The 21050-nt window shown below is 55.8% G+C and overlaps 1 protein-coding gene across 1 annotated transcript in view; it reads left to right on the forward strand.

The window, feature by feature from the left end:
• Positions 1 to 21050, forward strand: part of NEK6 (NIMA related kinase 6) — an 85605-nt gene that overhangs the window by 11056 nt on the left and 53499 nt on the right. The gene's annotated exons all lie outside the window — the stretch shown is intronic.

Here is a 21050-nt window from a genome sequence, read left to right on the forward strand (position 1 = left end):
GAAGGAGGGAGCAGACTCGCACGGTCCCGGGAAGCGCCACGCGATGCTCGGGTTTCTCATTGGATGTTTTGGGGTTTCACGGCAGTAAGCACTGGCTGACGTTTGTCAAGCACTGGCTGTGTGCTTCATCCTTCACTGACGTCACCTCACTTACTCATCACAGCAACCCCTCCAGGATGGGACTCTTGTTAACCCCAAGTTACAAATGGGAAACTGAGGCCCAGGGCAGGTCTGATCTGCCCCAGAACCCACAGCTGGGGGGTGGTCCAAGATCACACCCAGGTCGGCCCAACTGTGCAGTCTGAGCTCTTAGTCAGTGTGAATTCTTCTCTATCCGTGACGAGTCATATCAGAAAAGCATGGTTGACCCCGTGCTCGGTACCGACTGGACTTTTTAAACCACAGAAAGTAAGGTGATGTTTGTAAAATGTCAAGTGGGAATAGAAACCACAGGAATAAATATCTACCCCAGGAGGGGGCCGATGGTGAGATCAAGCTACCTTAGCCAGGTGCCTGGCATGTGGTAGGGGCTCAGGATATGGCGGTGCTGCGCCTCCGATTTTTTTTCATTGTTGGCTTTGCAGTCATTTGGGGAGTCCGCTGCTGACTGCCCTGCGTTAGTGCCCTGTGCCTGTGCCGTCCCCTCTCTCTGCCGTGCCTGCCCCTGCCGGCTGGAGACACCCCTCAGGCACGATAGCCCCTTCAGTCTCCGACAGCCCCGGGAGGTGAGTCAGGGTGGCCCCACCTTACTGATGGAGGAGCTCCTGCCCGTCTCCCAGAGCCGACCCCCACGTCCCTGCTTTCGAGAGGCAGCCTGCACGTGCCAGCTCTTCCCACCTCGCCCCCCCTGCTGCTCTGCGGGACCGCCTGACTATGCTACCAGCGTTCCTGCCTGTTTCCATCAGTGCTCTGTGATCTGGTTTACCGTCACATCCCCGGCACCGGAAAACCAGGCCTGGCCCACAAGACAGCAATAAGTGACCAATGATAGGGGTTCAAAGAACAAGCCTGGCAGGCAGGGTGGGTAGGGGGTGGAGGGGGCCTTGTTCTGAGAAGCTTCTTAGGCAGTGATGGCCTCAGACCCGAGAGCGGGTGTCCTCTAGCTCTGCAGAGGTGCAGGGGTGTCCCCAAGGATCAATAAATAAATGGAAGGCAGGGCCAGCCACGTAATTTGGGGGGCCCAGTACAAAATGAAAATGTAGGTCCCCTGTTCAAAAAGCAGGCAGAAATCTTTTTCCTTCCTTTCACAGTCTCTCTCCCCACCTGTCGTGATGTTTTTAATTTGTTATTGTGCCCATGATCCCTTGGGCACAGGGACACTCACAGGGTGAGTACAGACCCTCGCAGGTGCCCACGGCTCCACCCTGTGGCTCGGTGGGCAGGCACACCTGACCCCAGCCCTCGCCATGTCTGCAGCCAGGCCCTTGCCAAGGGTGGAGAACAGCAGAGGTTGCTGGGGGCAGGGAGGTGGGCAGCTGAGACCCGCCCTGGGCAAGGCAGGACCACCCGTGAGCTGAGACTTCACACCCCCAGCATATGCACCATTGTTCCACCAACTTCACTTAGAAAACACAAGTTCAAAGATAAGGTGAAGACTTTCAAGAGAGTGCACACAGAGCATGAAACTCCAAGCGAGGGGCTCCCTCCTGAGGACAGGGCCACATGTGCCGATTCTGATCACTTGCCCGTGAAGCTGCCCCTGCTGGGAGAACTACAGCCCTTCAAAAAGAGCAAGGTCCCGGTATCAGGTCTCGACATGTGGTTGAGGCCAGTCTTATTGGAAGGGAAAGTTCTGCTGTGAGGTACCGTCTACAGACCGCTGGCCCGGAACGTGACCGCTATCAGGTGGCCCGCTGGCCTCCCTCCTCACCCTGGGCGTCTCGTGCAAAGGACACACCGTGATCATGGGCCTCCTTGGAAATGCCCTCCCTGCTTTAATCCCTTACGTTGTTGCCAGATGTTATTGTGTTGACAAACCCATCGCCTCTGACTTCCTGAGTGACAAGGGTCAGAAATCGAATGATAAGGTTGCTGACCTGTTTCCTCGGGAACAACGCCAAGCAGGTGGCGCCCTGGAGATCAGAGAGGGCTGGGCACTCGGATTCCACCAGCCACCCACGCTGTTCCCAGCCCTGGAACTGGGGAGCCAGGCAGCCGCAGGATGTACATGTCTGGCCATTCCCAAAACGATGAATGAGGGAGCCTTGGGAAAGTTCACTAATGCTTATTATTTAGTACCTACTGTGCACCAGCGATCTGACCAAGTGCTTTATCTGTGTTCCCTTAGTTAACCCTTGCAACAATTTTAGGCTGACCCCATTTTCCAGATGAGGATACCTGAAATTCAGAGAAAGAAGCCATCGGTCCAAAGCCATAAGCCACATGGTTGGAAAACTGAGGTTTGAACCCAGGCCCGGGTGATCCCCAAAGCCACTGCTCTTCGAAGACTCCCAGGTGTGGCTGGATGGCTGGGGTCACTGCCCGGCTGAGCCACTGCCCCCACCGCCGCGTGTGCGTGGAACGGGAAGGGAGCTGGACCGCAGCCTCCCTTCTTGGCAGGGAGCGGTCCCGAGGCTCCAACTCCAGCTTTCCTCCTCCAAGATCCAGCCAGCCCTGGGGCTACTCTTCGGATCAGAGAGGAAGGAGGGCGATGGTGGGTCAGACACACCTGGATGCAAGTCACACTTCTGCCTCTTGCTCACCGTGTCTCCTTGGCTTGTCACTTCGCACTGGGACCTCAGTTTTCTCACTGCAAAGCAAGGGGTAATTTCAGTTCCTGTCTCTGGGGGAGTTTTCATGATCCAGTGAGGTGAGCGTGTACATAACAGGCATTCAGCAGTTGGCGGCTGTTATCGTATTGATAATTCATGGCACTGTGGGGCGAGGACTGCAGCATGGTGGCACCTGTGACACTCAGGAACACCTCTCCACGCTGGGACACGCTGGAAATCACTCAGCCCAGGACCGCCCTCCCCAGGGAGTTCATCCCTTCCTTGCTTTGCTTGGTCGTTCACTGATCCCACAGATCCAGGCACTGTCCTAAGACGCATAATGAACAAAAGAGACAAAATGGAGCTGGCGCTCCTGCGGGGAGACCAACCGGAAACAAGAAATGGGGAAAGTAGGTTCAGCGTCCCTGGTCCAGGTGTTAGAGACAGATGACCAGGGGCTGTGATGTGGGGGGCTTGGTGTCCCCAGTCTGCTTCATGGGGTGAGGCGCTCCGAAGTCTCTTAACGCCCTGGGAAGGTTGTTGTTGGGGATTTAACATGCTGCCTGTTGTTCAAGGTTCCGGGTCTCCCAGGGGGCCCGAGATGGCCTCGTTGGGTCGCTTTGCCTCCAGTGTCTTTGAGAAAGTGGTTTTCCCAGTTAGGAGGTAGGAGTTTTTCTCAGGCTCCCCCAGGACTCTCAACCACTCCCTCTCAGGGCTGCTGGCCCCCGGGGCCACCCCAGGCAGGCCCTGGCCATGTATTATGGCACTGATTCCCCTCAGTGACCCTGTGTGATGCAGGTTCTATTAGTCCCATTTTACAGACGAGGGAAGGGAGGCTGAGTCCTTTGCCCAAGGGCACATGGTGGGTCTGTGGCTGAGCCAGGATTTGAACCCAGGCCTTTGGCTCTCAAAGCATATGTCCTAAACCAGTCTGCTCTAGTGTGAATGGCCTACTATGTGTCTGGGTGATGCTGGGTACTATGGGAGGGTGTGCTGAGAACAGAAAGACCATCAGTGCTCAAAGTGGCCTGGGAAGTGACCATTGCCCAGTGAGCTGGGATTGCATTTACTCCTTGCTCCAGGGCTGGGAGGTGGGTGGGGTTAGCCCTGTGTTACGGATGAGGAGGCCAGGGCCCAGAGGAGTTCCATGGCTTGCCAAGGTCACACAGCCCCGGGCAGCCTGACTTCATGTCCACTTGCTCTGCCTGTCATTTGCCTTGGCTATGTCCGTCCCAGCTTCGGCCTCCACCCGCATTTTGCATTTGGACACACTGAAGCCCCCAAAACAGTTCAGCAGCTTGACCCCCAACTGGGGGGAGGGGTGAGCCCTTTGGGTCATTGTGGAAACGGACGCCCCTTCTGCAGTGAAGTTGCTTTTGAGATGCCACTGATTCTCAGGGCAGGAGAAGCCGGGAGAGACGATGGTGTGTTATGAGGGCCTGGGGGTGTGACTTGGGGGAAGAGAGCTGTGTCAGGGATTCCTCCTGGGACTGATGAAAGGGCCATAGGGCTTTATGGCATCTGGGACAAACAAGCCTTTTAAAAGAAAATGTTCCCAAAGCTGTCCCATCCCACCATTGGCAAACAGTCCTTAAACGGCAAAGAAACATCCATGTTCTGTGTTCACAAAATGGTGAGCTGGCGTTCAGGCTCATTTATTTAAACCCGGAGTCGTCGAGGCTAAAGACTTCAGCTCTGAGTGGCAGCTCGCCGCCTCGCTGCAGCAAGGGAGCGTAATCTTCGGGGTTTTCTTCCCATTTACGGGTTTTTGTGTTGTTGTATATTTGTAAAATGAAGCTTCTGCTGGCAAAAGCAGGTTTTAGAGAGTGCGGCAGCTCTTTCAAGACCTAATAAGGCCCCAAAGGAGGGTGTGTTCCGGCAACACTTTCCTCCAATTCCGGCTCGCCTCGTACACTTTGGGCACCAGGTACCATTCGTCTTGCTTCCCATTAACGGAATTACCGCCATCACTTCTGCGGGACAACATGGGCCCTTAGGAACTGCCTTGGGAACAGAGGCAGGAGCAGCCGCCAAGCAGTTCTGCTTAGAGGGGAAAGGAAAGAAAAAAAAGAGAGAGAGAAACCAAACTCTTACAAATGGATGGGTCCTTGGGTCCTAAGAAACTGGGCCAAGGAGGAAGGGGGCAGCAGGCCACACTGGGACACCTCTCGGAGGAGAGTGGACAGGACCTGGATGGCTCCTACCCCCAACGCATAAGGAAAGGGCTTGTCACCCTGAACTCACACCTTGAGTTCAGAGGAAGGGAAGGAGGGGGACCCAGTATTTATGGGGTCGTCACATATGCCTGACCCTGTGCCAGCCGCTTTGGGTATGTCATGGGGAGTGGGTGTCATTGGCTCTGTTTTCAGATGAAACAGAAGCTCAGAGAATCCAGAAACTTGCTTCAGATCATATATTTCATACGTGGTAGCTCTGGGGGTTGTTCGTTTTCCTGGGCCGCCCTCTGGAGAATAGCAGTGCCCCTCCAAGAGGTGATAGGAAGTAGCAGAGCGAGGACTCCCAAGTCCAGATGCCCATCACCAGCCTGCCCTGCTTCAGCCCCTGATTCCACACGACTGAGCCAGCATCTAGGGGTCTTTGCTGTTTTACAATGATGCTGGCTGAGGGCAGTGCTGAACACTATCTGATGGTGAGAGTTCAGGCATCTGGGCCCCTGAGAATGGAGGAGGGAAGTGGGGAGGGACTTTCTTTACTCACTCTGCCTAACGTCCTGTGTGCCCCTTGGCAACAGGGATGGCAATAATTGTCACCTCCAGTGCCAGTTCTGATAGATCGGTAATGGCTGCCTGAGAGGGCATGTTGAGAAGGCTTTGGGATTGATTAGCAATGTCTGCTGTGTGCACAAGAATGAAGAGAGGAGGTCTGAGAGGGACCAGACTCAAGTTAATACAATTCTTAACCTGAGCTCTGACCCCAGGGGTCATTGTTCTCATCATGAGTTAGTTGTGTGCTTCATCACATTGTAAACTTGGGGAGGGCGAGACTGTGTGCCTGACACACGCTGGGAATTCCACAAATACCGGAAGGAAGGATAGATGAAGGCTCTGCCATCTCTGAAAGAACTGTTAATTGGGATTCTCTTATAGTGAATGTTTTTAAAAATACATATTTAAACTTCTAGGGGTGAGATTTAGGTGCCCACATATTTAAACCAAGACACCCCCTTCCATGTCACTAATTTGCTGGCTGCCTTTGAACAAATAACCTTTCCAAGCCTCAGTTTCTTCGTCTTTGAAATGAAGTTCCTCATGGGACTGTGGTGAGGGGTGGCCAAGGAGGTAACAATCAGGGAACCCAGAGCCCATAGGTGGGCAGACTGGCATTCAGAAATGTCCAGTCCAGCTGCACCCCTTCTCCACCAGACGGGCCCCATCCCTCTGCTGTGCTGAACTCGAGGCTCTCTTGGGCTGTAATGCCTTTCTTCTTGCTTCTCAAACCTCACCACCTCCTGGAGTCTCCTCTGACCTCAGGACACTACTTAGGACTCTGCTTTGAGCCCCACAGCCCCCTGTGCTTACCCTCTTGGCGTGCCCCTATCCCTTGGGCCCACTGATGGGTCAGTCCCCTGGACTTGGAGCCTCTCCAGGGCTGGGACAAGCCGACTTTCCTCTGTGATCCCAAGGCCCAGCGCAGGGCCTGGCCCCATGAAGGCCTTGGTGACAATGATGAGGGGGAAGGAGTGATGCACCCTCAGTTTGCTCCTCAGGCGTCGTTATCATGGAGACAGCTGAAACTCAGAGACTTAGACACTGTGTCCAAAGCCCAGGCCTCTGTTGGGGGCAAATGGGTTGGCTGGAGGGATAGAACCTGTTCCAAGGGGAGGAATATCATGACTCACACACCTTATGAGCCTGCTACACCTATGGGTGATGATCCAGTGATCCAGTGGTGATCCAGGGTTTGATTCTATGGGTGATGATCCTACGATCCTATGATGATCCAGGGTTTGATTCTATGGGCGATGATCCTACGATCCTGTGATGATCCAGGGTTTGAGCCTATGGGTGATGATTCTGTGATCCTATGATGATCCAGAGTTTGATCCTATGGGCGATGGGCGTTTGGAAGGGTCTTGAGTTGGGGAGTGGCTCCCTGAAGCACATGCGTGGCCTGTGTGGAGGCTGGTGGTGGTGATGTGGGAGGGCGCTGCAGGTGTTAGGGTGGATGAGAGGGGATGGGGGCTGGCCTGGTGAGTGGGGGAGAGATGGGCAGCCTGGAGCAGAGATGAGGAGCGGCCCAGTGTCAGCAGTCTGGGCTCCTACCTGGAGATACCTGTGTCAGGGGGCGAAGTCGAGGCTGCAAGTTGAAAGAATATTCCGCTGTGGCTTAAACTGCTTCAGGACCTCGGGAGCGAGTCCTTATGGGCCCGTCTCAGTGTCCTCATTAGTAAAGCAGGGGTGATGAGCTCTTTGCCCTTTGACTTGATGCCTGGATTGGGGTGGGGGTGGGGATGGAGTGAGGCCAAGGCGCATAGGGTCAGACTAAGAGTGAGGGGGGAACAAGAAGAATCAGGAAGCAACAAGGAATTCCTGCAAGAGACTGAAGGGGCTGTTGACTCCCCAGTGGCTCATTGTGAGCAGGGGGCTTGCGTGTGGCTGGGGTGTGTTGAGAGGGGAAAGGCCTGGCTGGGGTGGAGGCTCCATGCCCCATGCCCGGTGCCTCCTCCACAAATGCCAGCTCTTTTCTCTTAACAGTATGGAATTATTTATATAGAATTATCAGCTAGCTTTTTTTAAACAACTCCTCCTCCTACTGCTATTATTTCCTTTTTAACAGAGCATCCATCAGGGGTTTACATGTGCTATCATCTAGTTTTCACCTTTGCATGGCTTCATTTTATAAGTAAACTCAAGGCCCAGAGACATGAAGTGGCTTATCCAAGATCACACAGCACGGATTTGAACCCAGATCTGTCTCCCCTGGAAGCACCTGAGGATCAGTAGGGTTAGCCAGGTGGGGGGAGGGGGGAGCTAGGTGGAGGGCACAGGATGTGCAGGGGCCAGAGGTGTGAAGCAGTGGGTTGCAGGAAATAGTAAGAGGCTCTGTGGAGCTGATGTGGTGGATGACCGGTGTCAGCTGGGATTGGGATCAGGAGGAAGGAGGCCTTGGATGCTGTGCTCTAGAGTCACGACTACCTGGAAGCCTTGAAGGTTGATAAGGGAGGGAGGTGTGGCCAGGATGGCGTTTTTGGTGGCGTGTGTGGCAAACAGTTTGGTGTTACGGAGGGTGTTCAGCCCAGGAGGCTGGTGTGGTTGTCGTTGTGGGCTCCCCCAGAGCCTCTCAGCTGCCTGAGGCTGAAATTCCACCCAAAAAGAACCTTTGGGGCTTCCCTGGTGGCGCAGTGGTTGAGAGTCCGCCTGCCGATGCAGGGGATACGGGTTCGTGCCCCGGTCTGGGAAGATCCCACACGCCGCGGAGCGGCTGGACCCGTGAGCCATGGCCGCTGAGCCTGCGCGTCCGGAGCCTGTGCTCCGCAGCGGGAGAGGCCGCAACAGTGAGAGGCCCGCGTACAGCAAAAAAAAAAAAAAAAAAAAGAACCTTTGGCTTTCTCCCACCCACCGCCCCAGCCCCTTGTCAGCTGGGTGTCGGGGGGGGGGGCGGGAGGCCCCTCACCTCCACATCCCCAGCCTCTCTCACAGCTTTCTTGTGAAAAACAAGGCCGGCGCCCACCAACTTGCTGGGGACAGTGTGTGAATAAATGATAAAATACGTAAAGCTCACAGCAGCCACTTTGCGAAGGGAAAAGAAGCGCCAGGGATGTGTTACTTTCCCTAAATCTGAATTTCTGCGTGTTGTCTTCTTGGGATGAGAAGCCGGAGTTAATGGGAGTGCGTCCGCCCCGGGAATACATTTATTTTCCCAGATTTCCAGGCAGTCTCATTAATCTGCAAAAGCCCCGGTTTTCTAACTCGCTTCCTGGGGAGCCCATTGTATCGTCACCATGAGTGAATTCCGATTCTCGCCTTATCGACTGATTGATTGATTGGTTGGTTGGTTGGTCTGGAGGAGTCAGAGGGGAAGCTGTTCAGACGAGCAGCTCTGAGCTTTAATGTTTGTCTGTGGCACGTTGTTGCGGAGCGTTGCAGGGAGCGGGCTGGGGTCAGAGGTTCCCCTGGCCTACCCGGTCATTGGCCTGTCCTACAGCTGATGTGTGGCACGCAGCGAGGGGCTCACAGTGTCAGGTTTGGTGCGAGGCCGTGTTATGGGGTCAGTGGCACCCAGGGGGTGAGCCGGCTGTTCCCAGGATCTGTCCGGTCATCGTTTCCCACAGAGGGTGAGCCTCGCTTAACCCAGGACCCCCTTTGTGCCCCCTCTCAGAGCCAGGGTGGTTCTAGAGGAGACGGGTCTGCCCACCAACAAGGGGCTGGGCCGCACCCCTCCCACCCTGGCCCCCCACAGGGTCCAGCACCCACTTGGGATGCAGCCCAGACATTTTAGAATGGATGAATGAGGGCGAGTGGACTGACGTGCCACATACTGTCTGGGTGACTTCACATACCTGGGTGAGGTCTCATTGCATCATCACCAGAACCCATTTTTCTGCCGGGGAGACTGAGACTCAGAGAGGTGAGGGTCGTGGCCAAGACACCCAGCAAAGAAGGCGCGGGGCCGCTCTTCACACGTGTCTGACCCTCCACTACGGTTAGAGCGCCAGCCCCTCTACTTAGTGTTTCCCTCCTGATGCCAAGCTCCCCTAGAGCTGGACCCGGCTGCCCAGACCAGGTCCACACTCCCCCTTCCCTTCGTGCAGGTGGAGGCAGGGCAGGTGGGCCTCCTGTGTGCCAGGCACACCCTGGGCACTTTGCTTCCATGATCTTATTGAACGTGTCAAGCAAGCTTTTTAGGGAGGGCTCCCCGTTTTCAGATCATGAAAAGTGAGGCTCAGAGAGGTGATGAAAGTTGGCCAAGATTTCCTAGCAAATAGGCGAAGGACCCCAGATTTAAATTCAGGGAGGACATTCACCTGCTGGAACAGTCTTGCTGGTGGAGAACGGGTGGTTTTTGTGGGCTGGCCGGGGGCGTGATGATTTAGAAGGATAGACTTTTTCAGTGGTCTAGCCTGGGGCATGATATCAGAGGCTTTCCCACCAAGAAAGAGCAGGGAGTCCAGCAGGGTCAGGTGGGGCCGGTGGGGCCTCTCTTGGCTGCCCAGGAAACGTGGGGCAGTAAGGCCCCCAAAGCACCCCAGTCCTTAGACAGCCTGCTGCAGCCCTTCTCTTCCTGGCTTCAGTTGCCCCACCTGTGCAGTGGGGTGAAGGGAGGACACCACTTATCTGCTGAGTGCTGATTATTTGCTAAGCAATTTGCTGCACCGTCTGATTTCATTGTCCCAGCGACCCCGTGAAGCCTTATTTGTACCCGCCGGCCCACTCCTCAGCTGCATTTCCCTCGTAGCACTTATCGTGTCAGAAATGACCGTGTCTGTTTGCTGCCATGTCTGGATCCACCTCTTGACGACACACCTCTGGAGGGACAAGGCCCCTCTCTGCCTTGTGCCACGGACAGTGCTTGGTTCCGCGAGCCTCTCAAGAAAAGCCTGGCAAATGATGACGGAATGAAGGAACCTTGTTTTCTTGGAAAGGAAACAGAGGCCCACAAGAGCACAGCTCTGAGCCCTCAGTCACCCACCGGGGCAGGATGGAGCCTCTGCCCATCCGGGGCCAGCTGGGGCCTCTCTCGCTGACCGGCCTTCAGCCTGGAATTCCAGGTGCGCCTGGGTCCCCGCAGGTTCATGCCGCCCAAAGAAGCTTCCAGTCCGTGCCTGTGGCTTTGGATCAGCTCAGAAAAAGCGTGTCCTATGACTGCTCAAGGAATCTGGGCATTTAGCCCAGAAAAGAGTGTGTTTCCTGGCTTCCTGAGAACTGGGGCCCACCCTGCCCCTGGCCTGGGCGTGCAGAAGGGGAGGGAGGGAGAGATGGACTCCAGCCCTGGAAGGCGAGGGCATCCGGCCTTATCATCTGAGGTTCTTGAGACTGTCCCGGCGAGGCCACCCCGGCACGGCCAGGCCAGAGTTTCCCCAGTGTTGGGGGGCATCTCTGAGATGGGATTAGAGCTCTCGAGTTACTGGAAAAGAAACATTCCTTGAACTCAGACAGCTTTTTATCCCCAGCGGCTCTGCCGGCACACCTCTGGTCACCACGAGGCAGACGTGGGTTCAGCGGTCACGGAGCACAGGGTGACTGGCTTCCATTGGGTCATCAGGCCGCCGGGGCCAGATGTTTCGAAAGCTCCTCCCCACAGCGCCAGGCATCTGGCCTCTCCCTCCGAGGCTGGGCGTGGGTTTACGAGGTGTCTTTGAAGAGGGCTGGAGTCATGCAGACCGTGATGTCTGCTTGTTGCATAATTTCACAATTTGATTTTCTTTTCACAAGAAGGGTCAGTGCTTCTCTCGCCCTCTCCCTCCTCCTTTTCCTTTTTATTTTCTTTTCCTCTTGATCCTCCCTCATTGACTGGCCTGGAACGCCTCCCTGGGGCTGGGAGATCACCCAGTCCTCAGAGGGGATTAACTGGAGTTACCCACAGGTTAACTGGGATATACTTGCCAAGTTTCTGAGATGGAGAAAACCTCCTTTTTGTACTCAGAGGAGAGTGGAGGAGGCTAGCCTCCCTTCTCCTCGGCGAGGATTGAAAAAAGTCACCCAGCAGGGCACAGCGGCTGGAGTTTGGTTCCCAAACTGTGTGACATTCTCGCTGACCCATGGTGACATGAGAAAACATAAGGACAGGCCTGGCATCAGCTACTTTCTTATGTCGGGTGTCCTTCTTTTACGCAGGATGGTGATCACAGATAGAAATTTTATTTAGATGTCAGAAAACGTTGGCAGCCTTATGTTTGTCTTCAGAATTTGGGGAACGCTTTACAGGCCTGTGAAATCCCCAGACCTGGGAACCACTGATTTACTTCCTCTGCAGCACCCAAAACAGAAGTTGAGGCTGAGGGACTCTTCGATAAGTCTGCAGTGCCTGGAGAACCTGGGAAACTGCGGCTGCACGTGAAAGCCAGCTGTGCTGGGGTTGGTGGGCCGGGGTGGGGAGTGTATTCGTTTTCTAGGGCTGCCATAACAAATCAGCACAAACAGGGTGGGTTAAAACAACAGAAATTTATCCTCTCACAGTCCTGGAGGCCAGAAGTCCAAATTCAAGGTGTTGGCAGGGTTGGTTCCTTCTGGAGGCTCTGAGGGCAAGTCTGTTCCATGCCTCACTCCTGGCTTCTGGTGGTTACCAGCAGTCCTTGGCGTTCCCTGGCTTGTAGACACATCTCTGCAATCTCTGTCTCTGTTGTCACATGGCCTTCGCCCTGTGCATCTCTGAGTTCACGTTTCCCTTTGCTTTTAAAGATGCCAGCCATTGGATTAGGGCCACCCTAATCTTGTGTGACCTTATCTTAATTTGATTCCATCTGCAAAGACCTTATTTCCAGTTAAGGCTGCATTTCCAGGTTCCAGGTAGACGTGAGTTTTGTAGGGATGCTGTTCGACCTGGTACAGGAGGGGTGAGGAGGCAACCCTGTCTGGATAGGGCGTAGCTGAGCCTTAGTACTTTGGAGTGTCTGCAGCCATTTGGGTTGGGTTAACTAGGGTACCCAGGGGCCCCACCAACATTCCCACAGAGGAGACGGATGGCGCACAGGGACTCCGGTCCAGGGAGGGAGAGCTGTCACCATAGCCAGGGCCGGGTCGTGTCACCCCCACTGAATAGACTCAGAGACTCGGGAGGTGACCTGACCAGGGGGTTGCTGACCCCAGTGTCCGTGCTCTGCGTCCTAGCCTCACTGGCCACAAGCACTTAGTCCTTCGGTGGCACCGGCCCGGGCAGCTTAGAGCCGAGAGCCTCTCCTCTCCCTGCATGAGCCGCCAACCCTGGCTGTGCTCCCTGAGCTGGGAGAGGGGCCCCTCCCCATAATGACAGTGCCCCGCCCTTGTGGGTGGCGCCTGCCAGTGCAGCCTCTGCCTGCTTTGCGGGTAAAGGGCAGCCTGCAGGGCGGAAAGGAGGGATCCAGGCTCTTCTATTTCCCCAGGGACGCTTATCTCTTTTGGCAAAGGCCTTGTAACCAGACGTTTCCGGGGGAGCATCCCAGCCCGACCCGTCCTGGCCCAGTGACCTTGAGCAAGGAAGTCCCAGGCCTCTCTGAGCCTCACATCTCCTCTCCCGGGTGATAGGAGCAGGGATTTCTGCCCATCTCAGGATTAGGGGATGGCTGAGTGAGTTAGAGGTTGTAACCACCTTCTATGAATCCTTCCGGTGCCTAGCACGGAGGCTGGCACACATTGGATGCTCAATAAATACCAAATAGGAGAGTGTCTTGGAGCCCAGAATGTAAACTTTATGGCCCTCCTGAGATAGGGCCCCAGCAGGGTCTCTTGAGAGGGAGACTCTGTAGGCATTTCCTTCCTCCTGTCCGCGGACAGTTACCTGGGATGACCAGGGAAGCGGTGGGGAGGTCAGTGTGCACGTAGCAGAGGTGGAGGCTGGATGCTGCTAAACTGTGACTGGGGCTTTAATTCATCACATAACCCATTGGGTAAAATCATACCTAGGTTTGGTACCACAGGAGGCAGAGTGTGCAAAAGAGCCCTGGAAGGGGGGTCTGGAAACCCGAGTTCCGGCCCTAGCTTTGCACCCCTTACCAGCTCTGTGTGCAGATGTTCGGTCCCTCCCCTCTGCAGACCTGAGGCCACTGCTGTCCTTAGCGCCTCTGTCCCGCAGCTGATGCCGGGCTCGCCTAGCCTCCAGGCCTTTGCACAGGCTGTGCCTTCCGCCGGGAGTGGCCTCCCCCTGCTCCCCTGCTCAGAGCAGCTTCCTATTATGAGGAAACACCCCCGCCTCCACAGGCGGGCTGCACGGAGCTTTCCCTGTGTTTCCACACCCTGGGTGTGCAAAGCAGCCATCACGTGGGGTTGTAGGCGTCGGCTTTGAGACTCCTGTCTCTCTCTAAACAAGGAGCCCCGCTGAGGACGGAGGTTGGTCCCACTGTGTGTTGGTCGATTGAACAAACGGTTTAATGTCCTTGGACACATCACTTCTCTGCTCTGAGCCTCGGTTTCCTGTCTTCCTGCTTTCAAGTATAGGAAGTAGACTGGTGGATTCTTCGGGGTTTTTTCTGAGGTCTCTGGTGAGACATGAGACCTCAGATGAGTGGATTCAGGGTCTCTCCCGCTCCCAGGAATGAAACAGTGGCGTGGCAGCGCCTGCACGTGTGTTTAACGATCACCTGCCATTGATGCAATGATACGAACGCAGCGTGGGAGATTTTCTGGGTGCTCAGCTCAGCATTCCCAGTTAGTGGATTCCAGCGTCTTTGGAAAGGCGGGACTGAGGCAGCCTCAACGGGGTGATTTTAATTGCTGTTGGGCCAACCCTCCCAACCCGTCCCTCTGCAGGGATTCTTCCCACGTGCGGAGGGAAGCCTGTGTGCGTCTAGGGTCCGAGACGCCGTGTGCACCCGCCCCACAGAATTCTCCCTACGCTTCCATGTCCGGCTGGAGCTCCCCTTCATGATGCAGACAGCAGGCTCCACTGGGATTCATCCCCAACCCCCTACGCTCCTGACCGGCACCAGATTTCAAACCCCACCTTTGCCGTCTCCCAGCTGTGGGAGTCAGCACCTCTCTGAGCCTCAGTCTCCCCATCTGCAAAATGGAGATAGTAACGCCCACCCTTGGGAATGACCGGGTGGACCCCAACACGTGGCACAGTGCGAGGCATTGGGTGGGAGCATGTTCTCACCATGGTGTTCCTTACTCTAGATAGAGATCAGAGTGAAACAGAGATCAGCAGCCTGTTCGTTGAAGCCAAAAAATGTCCGTTGTCTGAAGAATTTTGTTTTGGAAGACAAGCCCAGGTTTTGGGTCAGAACCTTATGCCCTCAGGAATTTCATGGTTGAGCATCCAGGCAGATTTTATAAGCTTGGTGACCACCCAAGCCTTTGAGCCTTCCACGTGGATGTTCCCAGGTCAGGCTCTTCGGGAATCTCTTGCACAGCTGGGCTGCTTGTCGTGTCGGTAGCGTGATTTCCATAGAGCAGGTTCTGTCTGGCTATGAATAGATGTTTTTTTCTCTCTTTCTTGGATGCCTGAATGGCAGTCTCCCTCCTGCGGTCCCAGAGGCCGACCTGAGTGTAAAACTCCAAAATGGACATCAGAGCAGGGTCGTCCATTCCTGTTTGGACTCTCGGCTCCCAGCGAGGCTCAAAGAGGTGGGTCGTTGGCTGCCGTGACCTGGGAGTTTCCCGAGGGTCTCCCAAGCTAAAATAGTTATAAAGACTGCTGAACAAAGTGAAGGAATCAGAGTTCACGGATAAGGTAGCAGCTCAGAGCAGCAGGCGAGTTAAGGAGGATGGTTTAGTGTCTTTAGAAACCTGCCTGCTGGCATCCAGGCCACAGATGGGCAAAGCCCCTGAGGGCAGGAAGGACTCTGGAGATATGCCTTCTGCAGGCCGGAGGGCCTTGTGGCTCAGTGGTTGGAGTGTGGGTTCTGGAGCCACGCTAGCTGGCTTCAAACCCCAGCCGTGTTATATAAGGGGTAAGTAGGTTAACCTCACTTAAGTGCGTTAGAGTAAGTCTTGGTGCATAGTAAATAAATCAGGGTAAACTGAGGCCCAGAGAGGGCAAGGGACTCGACCGTGGTCACCCAGAAAGTCATCAGAGCAGCCAGACAGAAACTCATTATTCCTAGCCTTGTGGACCCTTCTCTCCTCCCCCTGGCCCCCTCAGTCAGACTGTTTCAACTCTGCCTTCTGAAGAGGAAATCGCGTGACCCCCTCAGCCCGTAAGAATTCAGACTGTACAGAATTTCGGAAACCTCTTCGGGCTGGCTGGGGGCCTTGTTGCAATTCCATTCAGCTGCTAGTTCTTTTTTCTTCCCTTTTTTCCTTTGAAAGCTCGAGAGAGTCTCCTTTTCTATCTCCCCAAAGAGAAAAATTAACCTTTTGGCAAAGGAGTTTGAAGACTTAAGTCCCTGTTGTGCATCCCTGAACCAACCCCTGCCCTCTTTCTGGGCCTCAGTTTCCCCAACTGTAAAATGAGAAGAGTTCCCCCCCACCCCCGACGACAGGCTGGGTGACTCCCACCTGCCAGCCCGTAATTTCTTTGGTGACAAGCGAGCTGAGACGTGCCGCCCAGAGCACGGGTCTACGTTGACGGTCGGGTGAGTGTTGACTAAACTGAAGCTGGTGATACATCCTTCTAGGAAGTGAGGTGAAACCCATCAGAAATGCCGCCCGCTTCCGCCCACCTCCTAGTTTCAAAGGTTATCTGAGTCATCAGAGTTGCCAGTACTTCTCTTGTTCTCCTGTTTCAGCGAAACGCTCCTCGACCACTCTGGGCTGAGGCTGGGTGGCCAGGACGGCCTCATCTGCAGGCCGCCAAGGCGTCAGAACCGAGGGGCTCGGTGGGCACTGCAGCCACGAGCTCTGGAAGCTGCCAGCCTAGGAGATGAATCCTGCTCCCAGGCTGGTGATACCACCCCTCTCTGAGCGTCAGTCTCCTCACCTGTGAAATGGGTGGGTGAGCCCCGCCAGCAGGGTGAGATGGCAAGCCCAGAATAGGGGGATGGGAGCCCCAGCTCACGGCTCTCTTCCTTCCTGCTTAAGAGGCCCTGGCTCTCCTGGGCTCTGGCTGGGGCTCAGGAGATGTTTATATGCCCAAGGCCTCCCTGGCTCTGGGGGGACAGAAGGACGTTTGGCCAAGCCAGGAAGCCTAGAGGCAGACCCTCACCCATCAGGGCCAACAGCGTCCTGAGCGCAGTCCTCTCAGCCTTCCGATGGGGAGCTGAGGGCCCAGGAGGGGAAGGACCCAGAGCAGGGAAGCCGTGGAGCCAAGGCTAGAGCCGAGGATCCTAGACCCGGAGTCCCCTCGCCCTGGGTTCTCCTGGCACCATCAGGGGGGCCAGCCCGGCTGGGCCTGGGAATTCAGAGATGGGTGCCATGGTGGGCCTGGAGTGGACTTGGAGCTGAGCCCTATCTGGATAGGCCCTGGCAGGGGCCTCGGGCAAGTCATGCCCAGCCCTGAGCCCCCATTTCCTCATCTCAAAATTGGGCACCATTCCTGCTGTGCCCACCTATCAAAGTTGTCATGAGGCTTCGTAAGATGGTGTGGGTAAAAATCCCTCTGCAGAAAATCAAGATCCGTCCGGATGTGAAGGATTTGGTATTTGTCATCCCCTGGGGCATTTCTGTATCCCTATCACTCAGACAGTGTCTGGTACGGAGTAGGTGCTCAGTAAGTGTTGCGTTAGTGAATGACAATAGGTATCATTTATTAAGCACCTGCTATATATTCAGCATCACCCAGGGAACTTGCCATGAGGTGCTGTAATCCTGACAGCAGCCTGGGAGTTTAGGTGTGTCACCCTTTTACAGAAAAGAAATCTGAGGCTCAAAAAGTGAAGTAACTTTACCTAAGTTCACACACAAGTGGTATGTGAGGAAGTCAGGATTCACACCTGACTCTTAAGTCCGCGTGTCCTTCCAGGTGCTCACGAGGGCCTGCTGGGCCACCCGCTTCCTGGGATATGCTGATGTTTAACAAACAGGTCCCTGGGCAGAGGGGTGGCGGGGCGGGAGGGAGAGGGATTTGTACAAAGCCTTGATTTGTAGCATTTGCCAATTTCCAGGGTGTAAGTATTCCTAGCGTGCCTGATTGCAAGCCACCAACATGATAACTGTCTCACAAAGTCCCTGAGAATTTAGCAAGCAGCCCCCGCAAGCCATTAGTCGCGGCTCCAGTGCACCTGTGCACCCCTCTGCTTTGTACAGCCCCCTCCTATGCCCAAGGAAGGCCACAGAGTTAGCAGTGTCCACTGGTCTGGGACAGCAGACTGGAACCAAGCAGATGGCTTGGGTGGGCCTACCTGTGCTTCTAGACCCCTCAACCCTCTCCCTCCAGGGCCCCTGGAGCTGCCTGGGGTCTCGGTATCACACAAAGACTCGGGGGGTGGCGTGGATGAGATGCGAAAACTGATCCGCAACACTGAGACTGGAATATTAAGGCCTGCCAGCCCCACCGTGTGCGATATTCCTGCCAGGCCCGGAGCAGAGCCCTGTAAACGCCGGGATATAATGGACAATAAAAGTCGCCGGAAAATGGCGAGTCTCCTAGGACCACTGTCATCCCTGCCACACGCTGCTTGCTGGAATCACGAGCCCTGTGATCATGAGGCACGATCGTCATGTAAATATATAGGGTCTCTCGCCAGCCAGCACCGGCCAAGATTTATTTTATTGAGGCAGTGCGGGGAGGGGCATGACTCAGGTTCATCGTCCTGGTAACTTTGTAAAATGCTTTGCCATCACTTCCAGCTTCTGGGAGAATGCAGCAGGAGCCAGTGTGGCCTCTCCCATCCTCCCTAAAAGGGGGAGATCCCCAGAGGCCGTGGGCCCCGCCTGCCACATTCACAGGCCCAGGGGCCTGGTTGGCCACGAGACTGGGGTCCCCTGGGGAAGGAAGACCGGCCTTATTGTGACACTTGGTTCACAGAGTGGGTTGCCAGAAATATTTGTTGCAGGGATATCGCTGTTGAATGAGCACTGTTTTTTTTTTTAAGGGAATTCCTTTATTTTTATTATTTATTTATTTATTTTTGGCTGCGTTGGGTCTTCGTTTCTGTGCAAGGGCTTTCTCGAGTTGCAGCGAGCGGGGGCCACTCTCACTGTCGCAGCCTCTCTTGTTGCGGAGCACAGGCTCCAGACACGCAGGCTCAGTAGTTGTGGCTCACGGGCCTAGTTGCTCCGCGGCATGTGGGATCTTCCCAGACCAGGGCTCGAACCTGTGTCCCCTGCATTGGCAGGCAGATTCTCAACCACTGCGCCACCAGGGAAGCCCAGCACTGGTTTTTAATGGTGATAACAGTAAGCATAATAGTAGCAACAGCCGCATTGATTGAGCTCTTGTGTATACCTAGTCCTGATAGCCCTGAGCTGCTGGCATTCCGCCGGCGTGTCCTCCACGCGGTTCTCATAACCAGCCCCACGAGGTCAGTCCTACACAGCCCCCAGTTTACAGAGGAGGGAACTGCAGAGACACGGCTACAGGCCTGACCCGAGCTCCTGCGGCTGGACAGAGGCAGTGCAGGATTTGAACGTCAGACTCCAGAGCCTGTGCTGGGCGGCCTTACCTCACTTCCTGGCCCTTGGGTCCCAGATCCAGTGCCACTACCTCCCTGCAGCCCCCTTGACTGGCCCGAGTTGGAATCAGTGGCCCCTACTTTGATTCTGCAACACAGTTAAGCACTTGGGTCTGGTTCCCCCACGACCACGAGGACTCAGACCTACATTTCCATCCAGGCTCTGCCTCTCTCCAGCTGGGACACCTCCAGCGAGTCATGTGACCTCACTAGCCTCACTTTCCTCATCTGTCAAATGGACGCACTGTCTGCCTTACAGGGTCATTTTGTAAGCACATGAGCTGCCAACACCCCTCAAGGATCTGGCCCTGCACCTGGCAGTTAAGGGGTGCTCTGTGTGTGGACCGCACTGTGTACACATCGCCACTTCCATGGCTGTGTGTCTGGGAGCTGGGAGGCCTCTGAGCCAACCCCCCATATGGCTGTGGCTTGTTGCGAGTGGGGAGGGCAGTGTGCAGGGGGCTGGGGGGCTCACATAATCTTCCAAGGTCAGAGAGAGTGTCCCTTAGCAATTCCAGACCCAGAAGGTCTGGTTTTCCTCCCAGACATGAGCACAGGATTAGATAACAAGCTCCTGGAGCTCAGTTTCAGGGCACGCCAGCGAGTTGCAAATTCTCCATCAGCCTCATAAAAAGTATTGGCACAAGAAGAGCCCTCCCAAGACTGCAGAGCCCGACCCACCCATGTTGTAGGTGGCGAAACCAAGACCCAGAGACAAGCCATGACTTTCCCAAGGCCATGTGGCCCTTTGAGAGTCCCAGACCCTGTGAGTCCTGAGCCACCATGCCACATGCCGTGGCTCAGAGCGGGATTCACCCTCGAGGGGTTAAAAATGGCCTCATAATTTCCCAGGCCCGACGCGGAGTCCACGAGGATCCCGTGGGGAATGTGACACAGGAAGGTCCAGGGCCACTGTGGTGTGGCCCTGGAAGCTGAGATAGTGTGCTGGCCCGTAACTCTGCGTGGGGTGGCAGGACTAGATGGAGGAGACACTGTCACCCACAGACCGAGCCACGCTGAGCTGCATGGAGGTCGTGCTGGAGGCTCCCAGTGACCCAGGCGGCCCTGAGAGTCTGGGCACTGATGGGACTGCGAGCCCGTCTGTGCCCCTCAGCACAGCTCCACCCTCTCTTCTGTGTCCCAGGTGGACAGGTGGGGAGTGACTGGCAGTGCGTGTGTGCCCACGGGCATGGAGGCTGATCAGAGCCAAGGTAAACTTCAGGAAGGTTCTTGCCATCCTGGCCCAGGAGGAAGAGGAAGGCTCCAGGAATCTGTGTTTTCCCTGGGTGCTACCGTGTCCTAGATGGGAGCCCTGGAGGGAGTTCCTCTCAGCAGAAACGAGGCTGGAAGCAGAAGAAAAACAACGGTTAGGCAGAAAGTGCCCAACTTGGGGGCCCGACCGGCCCGTCTGGAGCCTCTGCTGTGTGTGCAGGCTGATGCCGCCCACCTCGCCGGGTCGTGGAGGACGGTCCTCCAGGGGTGTCCCGTGAGCTGGGGCCTGGGCGGGGAGTCCACCCAGGCCTGTGGACGGCTGGCCTGGGCCCGGCTGCAGTCACCCAGGGGCCGGCACCTGGCATATGCCCGACAATTGGGCCCGGCTGGCGGGGAAGGTGTGCTGGCAGGTGGCCGAGTCCCGGTGCCAGGATCTGGCTCCGCGTGTCCTCTGGGGCCTCAGCTGCCATATGCCCTCATCGGTCCCCGCGGTCGAGCTGCAGATGGGGCGCGGGGGGTGGGGGTGGGTTTTGCCCAGGGTGGAGCTGGCTCTCGTTCTGGAGAGGAAGGCGTGTTCCGACCATGGGAGCTCTTTTCGGAGATGGAGGGCTGGGCCTGGCCTGGAGGCATCCCTGCCTTCTTCCACATGCCCGCAGGTCCGCCAGCCTCCGTGCCTTTGACCCCACTGCGTTCTCGGCTGGAATTTCCGTCCCTCTGGTGCTCCCCCTGCTTCTCCTTCCAGGCTACCCCAGACTCCAACTCTTGTAAGAAGGTGTCCGTGATCTTGCCTGGGTCACGAAGTGAGGGTCTCTCAGTCCTTTTCTTGGGGACACTTTTCATGCTCTTTCTGGCTTGCGGTTATCTGTCCCTGTGTTTCTGGGTTCTCTCCTGTGACCCCGTAAGAGCAAGGGGGTTTCCATCCGTGCGATCTTGGGGTCACCCGTGGTCAGCACAGGCCCTCAACGGAGCCGGCAGCTGGAAGG

Source organism: Monodon monoceros, unplaced genomic scaffold, assembly GCF_005190385.1.
Source record: "Monodon monoceros isolate NGI ecotype Baffin Bay Population unplaced genomic scaffold, NGI_Narwhal_1 Super_Scaffold_5, whole genome shotgun sequence".
NCBI classification, from domain to species: Eukaryota; Metazoa; Chordata; class Mammalia; order Artiodactyla; family Monodontidae; genus Monodon; species Monodon monoceros.